At 47.7% G+C, this 9,709-nt stretch overlaps 1 protein-coding gene and 1 pseudogene across 5 annotated transcripts in view; one reads left to right on the forward strand and one right to left on the reverse strand.

The window, feature by feature from the left end:
• The window catches only part of NUP133 (nucleoporin 133), an 88,458-nt gene extending 79,129 nt beyond the window's left edge, over nucleotides 1-9,329 (reverse strand). For all 5 annotated transcript variants that reach the window (XM_070055887.1, XM_070055885.1, XM_070055884.1 and 2 more), the window contains exon 1: nucleotides 9,177-9,329. The gene's annotated coding sequence lies outside the window, so the exon portion shown is untranslated. The remainder of the gene's footprint in view (nucleotides 1-9,176) is intronic.
• Nucleotides 538-1,765, forward strand: LOC103345744 (MAP/microtubule affinity-regulating kinase 3-like; annotated as a pseudogene).
• Nucleotides 9,330-9,709: the final 380 nt, after the last annotated feature.

Raw genomic sequence — 9,709 nt, forward strand, 5'->3', positions numbered from 1 at the left:
AAGTCCTTGGGCCCCTGCACCCATTTGGGAGACCCGGAAGAAGCTTCTGGCTCCTGACTTCAGATCAGTGCAGCTCCAGCCATTGTGGCCATCTGGGGGAGTGAACCAGCAGATGAAAGTCCTCTCACTCTGTCTCTACCTCTCTCTGTAACTCTTTCAAATGAAAAAAAATAAATTTATAAAAAAAAGAAAATAGGCAAGGCCTTTTAACAGTAGAAAAATAAATAGATCTTCAACTTTGATCATATGAAGTAAATTTTAAAGTAGTCACAAAATAATTGAAGCCATGAGTATATAATTTTAAATAACTTTTAAATGTAAGAAACACATCTACTAAAACGTGTTTCAAAATGTTTACCCATATAAATTCCCATTTTTATAGAAATGCTTTCATTGGCTCTTGAATTTTTAAAAGTACAGAATACAGGCCAGAGCTGTGGGGACGGGAGATTTCTCCCTCTGACAAAAACCCCCAGAGGCACACTGGCTGCCAGTGCCTCCACTCCCCTTATTCTGGGAAGATGGACTTTCCCGCCTATGGAGTTCTGTGGGCATCTTGCCTACCTTCAACTCGCCTGCCCACCGGGATTCAAAGTCAATGGGGACTATGGGTTTCTCCCTCATCACAAAGTACAGAGAAGTGTTTCTACAAGCCAGAAACATAGAAGGTACAGTGGCCATGCTGGACCAGCTATTCCTTCAGTTGTGGCCTATCCAAAAGGGAATCAAGCCAGCACTGCAGATAGTGACCTCAAAGAAGATGGAATCCCCTCCTGGAGAACAAGCATCAGTGCTTTTGGAGGAAAGGGAATTGCTCCAGCCAGCCCAATGCTTGGGAATGCAAGTAATCTCAGTAAGGCAGATATTCCTGAACACAAGAAAAGCTCTGCTGTCCCCAGAAGTAACACAACATCTGGTGGAATGACATGGTGAAATACTTACATTTGCAGTGAGAGAACCACAGCTGATAGACACTCAGTGATTCAGAATGGCAAAGAACAGCACTATCCCTGACAAGAGGACCCCAGTTGCTTCAACTCATAGTACTGGCAGTGCAGCCACTCTGGATCGAATCTGCTTCCCAAGAGGCACTGCCACCAGTAGCACTTTCCACGGCCAGCCCTGGGAGCAGTGAACTACAACATACAATGGCACACCTGCCTCACCCAGCCTGTCCCATGAAGCCACACCACTGTCCCAGACTCAAAGCCGAGGCTTTGAGTCTTTTTAGTAAATTAAATTCAAAACTCACAAGGACGAGAAGAAAGAAGCAAAACCTCGCTCCCTGTGCTTCACCTGGAGCATGAAGACCACCAGCTCCATGAACCCCAGCGACATGATGTGGGAGATCTGCAAAGTGCTGGACACCAACAGCTGTGACTATGAGCAGAGGGAGAGCTTCTTGCTCTTCTGTGTCCATGGCGACAGGCACGCAGAGAACCTAGTGTGCAAGCTGCCAAGACTGTCTCTGAAAAGGGTCTGGTTTAAGTGGATATCAGGGACATCCATAGCTTTCAAAAATATTGCTTCCAAAAGTGCTAAAAGCTGTAACCCAGTAATTATGGTGTAAGTTAAGTAGCACTTGAAAGTGTTTTCCTGAACACTGATGGAAATGTATAGAATAACATTTAGGCAATAACGTCTGCATCTTCTAAATCATGATATAAAGCCCAAGGACGAGCACATGCCTGGGAGCAGAAGCTGCCTTTTTCTACGAATGCACTACATTAAAGATGTGTGACCCATGTGCCCTGTCTTATTTCCATTGCCCTGGAAGTCAGCGTGCGACCCCATATCCACATGCCTCCTGTCTGTGTGGTGTGAGAGTGGGCCGTGTGTGTGGGGAGTGGTGTGTACTGAGCATCTCCTGACACTGGCAGCCATCATTGTTACTAGTACCTCTGCAGATCATTTGGTGCTAAACCATTACAAATGCCAAGGAGGAAAATACTAAATTACTGCTAAGAATTAACCTTAAGACTAGTTGATAACTAATACAGGTTTACAGTTCATGCCTGTGATTTTGTGTTTGTTGTTTAGTGTTTTTTTTTTAGTGCAAAATATTTAAATTTATAGTTGTGAACTTTGTGTGTGTTTTTCTAAGTAGATTCACAAGATAGTTAAAAATTCACTTTTTCTCATAAAAAAGAAAATAGATGTTAGTAAAAAATAAGAATGGGAATAGGAGAGAGAGGAGGAAGAGGGGTGGAAGGGCGGATATGGTGGGAAGAATCACCGCGTTCCTAAAGTTGTAGTTATAAAATATATAAAGTTTGTATTTCTTAAATAAAAGATTTCTGGGGAAAAAAAGAAATCAGTGTACATCACCTAGGGAGTAATTACACTAAAACTAATCAAACTCATACAGCCAGCTACCAATTCCCAAGAGAACACAGGAAAGGGAAACCTGTTAATCAGCACCAAGGGGTATAATCAGCAAAACCCCAATCATGGCAGACTCTGTAGTACGAATGATCAGGCTTCTTCTCCTAATGCACTGAAAAGTGAAAGGAGCCAAGAGCCACCATAAAAAAAAATGGGGCTCCTGAGACAAACCGTTCCAGAGACGGCCTTGGGAAATGGGGAGTAAACCGGTTCACAGAGAAAGCAGTCAGCTACTAACCAGAGATACACAGAACACCTGCCTTGTAGATAAGCCCCTTCCCTACGCTTGCTCAAGGTTAACTAAAAAAAGCTACAAGGCACATAGCAACCTATTCCTCTCTCCTAGAAACCCCCTCCCCTAATGTATCCCTTTGACCTGGTACTTTTCCACCGACATTACCACTTTTAGACTGCCATACAAGGCCCGCTACTGAAAATTATCCAATGAACTTACGCCAGCCTATAATATGTTAATTTTGTGGTTTTGCCCTTTAAAAGCTGTGTGAGATAGCTGCTCGGGGCTCCTCTCGCTTGCTTGCTGCTTGCAGCAGTAGAGGGCCCATTTGTACAAATGAAATAAAATTACCTCCTGTTCTATTGCATCGTCTGGTCCGGAGTCTGTGTTTCTGGGGTCGTCACAAGAGGACACCGCTTTTGGGGTCCTACAAAAGAAGTTTTTTTGGGGCCACAATATACTAACAGACCTATAAACTAATTTCAAGGAGAGAGACTTAATTGGATTCTAATTTAATTAAAACATTTTGAATTATGGTATTTATGAGGCAGATATTTAAACTTTGAAATTGATGCTATTAAGAAATTATTGTGAAGATGGCGGAATAGTTAGGGCATGCATTGATAGTCCGGGAAAACATAGTTTAATAAAAGTGGAGTTACTGTAGTTTCAGGGAAAGGCTAGGGAAAAAAATTGCAGAGGAAACTCTTCTGGATCTAGTGGATGTGACACGGAGGACCTACAGGGAGAGCAAGGATGCCCATGGCTGGGGAGCCCAGCCGCGGAGTCTACACACCAGCACTGGAAGGGGAGGTGAGGTCAGTAGCCCGAGACATTGGCAGGGAAACGGCAGAAAAAGCCTAGAGGGAATGAGGCTTGAAACCCCACTGGGGAAAGTTCGCCAGGCTAACTAGAAGAGAGAAAAATAAATAAAAAAAGGGACCGGCACAGACACGAGCCTCTCTCTTCACTCAGCTTACAAAGGCAAGCAAGACAAAGAGCAGGTGCCATTTTGGACATACGTAAAGCGGCGCCTGCCATCAACCAAGCAGAAAAACCTGACTCTGGTGGGGAGAAATAACAGGAGGTTAGGACGTAGTGAAGGTGTGGAGCTAATGACCTGAGACTCAAAATCTGAGGGTGTGGGAGAGAGTACACAAACTCAGTAACCTTGGCAACCCGGTGGGAGACTGCAGGGAAATTTCAGATCACAAAGAGGACTGCATAGACCCTTTGTGTGGTCCTTGGGGCAGAGCAGACAAATATTATACCCACAGGGGCCAGATTTTATACATTGACTACCCCCAATTCCGCTCAGCTGAGCGGAATTATTTCCCTTCTGAGTTAAAAAAAAAAAAAAGAGAGAGTGAGCGAGCGAGAGAGAACAACCTGGGTGAGTCACCTTGGCACACCCTTAACCCTGAATAACCAAAGAGAGCTCTCTGGCCACACCCATCATATGCCTCTAAGGATCCATCAAAAGCAGACAGTCCACTTAATCTAGAGTCATAGTATAATGAGAAAAAACACCACAGCGAAGAAACCAAACAATATCTCCACAATGCCAAGCAACAAATGCAGAAACCAAGGAAACAAGAGCAAGGAAGACACTATGACGCCCCCAAATGAACAAGAAACCCCAATTCAAGATTATAATGATGAGATAGAAGAAATGCAAGAAACAGATCTCAAAAAATTGATAAGAACAGTAAAGTTCTCAAAAACAAATTCTTGAACTACAGAAATCCTTACTGGACAGGATAGAAAATCTCTCTTGTGAACATGAAATATTAAGGAGGAATAAAAATGAAATGAAGCAACTAGTAGAACATGAAATGGTGATAGTGAAGAGAAATCATAATGAAATGAAGAGCTCAATAGATCAAATGACAAACACATTGGAGAGCCTTAAAAACAGAATGAGTAATGCAGAAGAGAGAATATCAGACTTAGAAGACAGGGAACAGGAAAGTATACAGTCAAACCAAAGAAAAGAAGAGGAAATTAGAAATCTAAAAAATATTGTCAGGAATCTTCAGGATACTATTAAAAAACCCAACATTCGGGTTCTAGGAGTTCCTGAAGGCATGGAGAGAGAGAAAGGATTAGAAGGCCTTTTTAGTGAGATACTAGCAGAAAATTTCCCGGGTTTGGAGAAGGACACAGACATCCTAGTACAGGAAGCTCATAAAACCCCTAATAAACATGACCAAAAGAGATCTCACCATGACACATTGTAATTAAACTCACCACAGTGAAACATAAAGAAAAGATCCTAAAATGTGCAAGAGAGAAACATCAGATTACTCTCAGAGGATCTCCAATCAGACTCACAGCTGACTTCTCATCAGAAACCCTACAATCTAGGAGGGAATGGTGAGATATAGCCCAGGTACTAAGAGAGAAAAACTGCCAGCCCAGAATATTATATCCTGCTAAGCTCTCACTTGTGACTGAAGGTGAAATAAAGACCTTTCATAGCAAACAGAGGCCGGCGCCGCGGCTCACTAGGCTAATCCTCCGCCTAGCGGCGCCGGCACACCGGGTTCTAGTCCCGGTCGGGGCGCCGGATTCTGTCCCGGTTGCCCCTCTTCCAGGCCAGCCCTCTGCTGTGGCCAGGGAGTGCAGTGGAGGATGGCCCAGGTGCTTGGGCCCTGCACCCCATGGGAGACCAGGAAAAGCACCTGGCTCCTGGCTCCTGCCATCGGATCAGCGCGGTGCGCCGGCCGCAGCGCACTGGCCGCGGCGGCCATTGGAGGGTGAACCAACGGCAAAGGAAGACCTTTCTCTCTGTCTCTCTCTCTCACTGTCCACTCTGCCTGTCAAAAAAAAAAAAAAAAAAAAGACCTTTCATAGCAAACAGAAACTTAAAGAATTTGTCACTACTCGTCCAGCCCTGCAAAAGATGCTTAAAGAAGTGCTACACACAGAAACACAGAAACATGGCCATCAATATGAAAGAAGGTAAAGGAAGAAAACCTCATAGTAAAAGATCACAGGAAGCTCAAAGCATATACTAGAAAACTTCTTTGGGAAAATGGCAGGGCAAAATTACTACTTATCAATAGTCACAATGAACATTAATGGCCTCAATTCTCCAGTTAAAAGACACAGACTGGCTGAATGCATTAAGGAACAAAACCCATCTACTTGCTGCCTACAAGAAACACATCTTTCCAACAAAGATGCATGCAGACTGAAAGTGAAAGGTTGAAAAAAAGATATTCCATGCCAACAGAAACCAAAAAAAGCAGGTGTAGCCATCTTAATATCAGACAAATAAACTTAAACACATAAACTGTTAAGAGAGACAAAGAGGGGCACTATATATGATTAAGGGTCAATTCAACAGGAAAATGTAACTATTATAAATGTATATGCACCTAATTACAGGGCACTGGTCTATTTAAAAGATATATTAAGGGACTTAAAGGGAGACTTAGATTCCAATACCATAGTACTGGGGGACTTCAATACTCCACTCTCAGAAATAGATAGATCAACTGGACAGAAGATCAACAAGGAAACAGCAGGTTTAATCGACACTATTGCCCAAATGGATCTAACAGATATCTACAGAACTTTTCAGTCCGACATGTAAAGAATTTACATTCTTCTCAGCAGTGCATGGAACCTTCTCTAGGACTGACCACATCCTAGGCCATAAAGCAAGTCTCAGCAAATTCAAAAGAATTAGAATCCTAGCATGCAGCTTCTCAGACCACAGTGGAATGAAGTTGCTACTCAGGAGTCCCTAAAGAGTATTGAAACACATGGAGACTGAACAACATGCTCCTGAATGAACACTGGGTCATAGAAGAAATCAAAAGAGAAATCAAAAACTTTCTGGAAGTAAATGAGGATAACAACACAACATATCAAAACTTATGGGGGGCCGGCGCCGCGGCTCACTAGGCTAATCCTCCGCCTAGCGGCGCCGGCACACCGGGTTCTAGTCCCGGTTGGGGCGCCGGATTCTGTCCCGGTTGCCCCTCTTCCAGGCCAGCTCTCTGCTGTGGCCAGGGAGTGCAGTGGAGGATGGCCCAGGTGCTTGGGCCCTGCACCCCATGGGAGACCAGGAAAAGCACCTGGCTCCTGGCTCCTGCCATCGGATCAGCGCGGTGCGCCGGCCGCAGCGCGCCGGCGGCGGCGGCCATTGGAGGGTGAACCAACGGCAAAGGAAGACCTTTCTCTCTGTCTCTCTCTCTCACTGTCCACTCTGCCTGTCAAAAAAAAAAAAAAAAAACAAAAAACAACAAAAAAAAAAAAAACAAAAAAAAAAACTTATGGGGCCGGCGCCGCAGCTCACTAGGCTAATCCTCTGCCTAGCGGCGCTGGCACACCAGGTTCTGGTCCCGGTTGGGGCTCTGGATTCTGTCCCGGTTGCCCCTCTTCCAGGCCAGCTCTCTGCTATGGCCCGGGAGTGCAGTGGAGGATGGCCCAAATGCTTGGGCCATGCACCCCATGGGAGACCAGGATAAGTACCTGTCTCCTGCCTTCGGATCAGCGCGGTGCGCTGGCCACAGTGCGCTGGCCGCGGCGGCCATTGGAGGGCCTCCTCAAATGGCCACAAGGGACAGAGCTGGGCCAATCCAGAGCCAAAAGTTTCTTCTGGGTCTCCCATGTAGGTGCAGGGGCTCAAGCATTTGGCAATCTTCCTCCACTTTCCCAGGCAACAAGCAGAACGCTAGATTGGAAGTGGAGCAGCAGGGACTAGAACTGGTGGCCAAATGGCATGCTGGTGCCACAGGCAGAGGATTAACCTACTGTGCCACAGCGCCAGCCCTACCAAACTCTGACATTAACCCACGAGAAAGATTAAAGGTCCACCACCCTCAGCCTTGTACCCTCATTTGTAAAGATACCATTCCAAACTTTCTTCCAGGATATTAGATGCACGGGTATAAAGTGGAATACAGAAGATAATGAGATTTTTCATCATTGCTACAAAGGCTCAGAAGTACAAAGATACTACAGAAGTCACTTTTACTTTCTGCACTATATTAAAATATATCAAAGTATTTGTTATAAAGAATTGGACTGTACAGGGTTAAGAACGGATGATCTAGGGGTGTGTGTGCATGAGTGAAAATGAAATTTACACAGCATACTGATTCTTTCTGTACTGTTGCTTTAGGGTTCCAACGTGTGTCTATGAATAACCGATGACAAGTATGTTAGATTGGAACATACACCCACGCACTGACGTGTGTGACACACTCGAATTTCCCGGTCTCACGAAGGCTCAGTGTGAGTTGGGAATGGGTGGAAAGGCTCAGTTTGGCAGCTCTGTCTGCAACACCAAGGCTAACACTGATGTTGCTGCTCTTCTACATGGGGTCTGCCTCATTTCCTCCTTACATCACCCTAAATAACAACTGTGAAAGGAACCACATCCACGGCAAATGCTGAGAGAAACTTCTCGGACACGCAAAAAGGAGCTAAGTGCACAAACTGTTCTGGGCATGACGGCGAACTTTTCAAGAAAACTAAACGTTCGCTCACACCTGAGTATACTGGAATCTTTCCTAGGCCAGGTGCCACCATCAGCGTGGAAGTTTCTGGAAAGCACATGTGTTCTCCAGGCTCCCTGCCACCAGCTCCCTCCCCAACACACATCCAAGTAAAGGATGTCACTGAAAACCTCCTGAATGAAGGGCCCAGTGTTGGTCAGTGCCACACAGGGAGCATCCGGCACCTTTGCTGCAGCTCCTGTCAGCCCTCTGAGAAGTCCGGGAGAGCCCAAGGACACCCCCTAGTCCTATCCTCAACCTCACGCCCGTGGTTCTCACCATTCTCAGCGGAAAGGTGGGGGTGATCCTCTTGCCCTTCTGCTTCTCCTCTCATCCTCTGGCCCAGTGGCCCTTTGAGCCCTGTGGCTGGAGTACCACAGACACCCCTCAGCCACACATTGAAACCAGGGGTGGGGGGACAGGGTGGGGTGCGTGCATTTCCTGAATCCACGGAAGCCCACCCAAGCCCACTCAGCTTCCAATCCCAGAAACTCGTTCTGTCTGAGAGGGAACCAGCTAAGAGCGTCCCGACGGACCACAAACACAACTCCCGCGCCACCTGCCGCTGTCCTACCCAGAGCCATGGGACTGTCAGCCCATCCACGTGGCCAGCAGGGTGCCTGGCACCTGCAGCTCGCACCCGCCCCTCTGCCTGGCTCCCACAGGGTGTCAGGAAGCACACTCTGGACCCTGGCAGGAAAACCCGCCATGCCCCATAGGGGAGGATCCGAGAGCATGCAGCTTGCAGCTTCCCCCTACCCTCCCCCGAGGACCAAGCCTCTGCCGGCCCCCACCCTACACCTTACCTCTTGAACCCAAACTCCAGGCACCGGGCTTGCCCAACCCCCTCTGGACACCTGGAGGGCCTGCGTGCGGCCCCCAGTGCCCGCTCACCCAGCAGTCGCAGCGCGTTCGGCTTGGCAGCGCGCCCGGCGCTCCCCACACCACGTCAAGCTGGGCTGGGCCTGGGCCTGGGCCTGGGCCTCGGGGGCATTTGGGGGGCCGACGCCGCAGCTTCTTGACCTCCCCACGCACAAACTCACCATTTCCGTGCGTCCGGAGAGAGCCGGTCCCAAGACAGCCACAGGCGGGGGCACATCGGGCTGAGGAGATTCCTCCCGAGGTCACTTACCACTCAGCCCTCCGCTCAACGCTCCAGCACCCGCAAAGCTGGCTGCCTCCACGGGATCACGCCCCCGCCCTCCGCCCACGCACACAGATGCACCCTGACATCACAGAGGGCAGCGCCAGGGAGCCCCGCCCCAGGGCTCGCCCCTCAGCCCGAGGCTCCGCCCCCTTCTCACCTAGTGGGGGGACCCACACCATCACCTCTTGACACCTGCCTGGCCTCTCCACACCTGGCAGCCAGGCCAGACTCGCACCAGCCACACTCCTCTACGCTTTCCCCAAGCAACACGTTTCACATTCATCAATGCAATGCATCAAGCTCTGCTTTAGATCTTGCCTTGGGGGTTGCACTGGAAACTGATTATGGAACCCAAGATCACTTTTCTTCGCCTCAGCACATTTGACCTTATGCATAAACATACCTCCTGCTCCCTGAGTTCTGAAAATG

This window comes from Oryctolagus cuniculus, chromosome 13 (genome assembly GCF_964237555.1).
Source record: "Oryctolagus cuniculus chromosome 13, mOryCun1.1, whole genome shotgun sequence".
Classification (NCBI taxonomy): Eukaryota; Metazoa; Chordata; class Mammalia; order Lagomorpha; family Leporidae; genus Oryctolagus; species Oryctolagus cuniculus.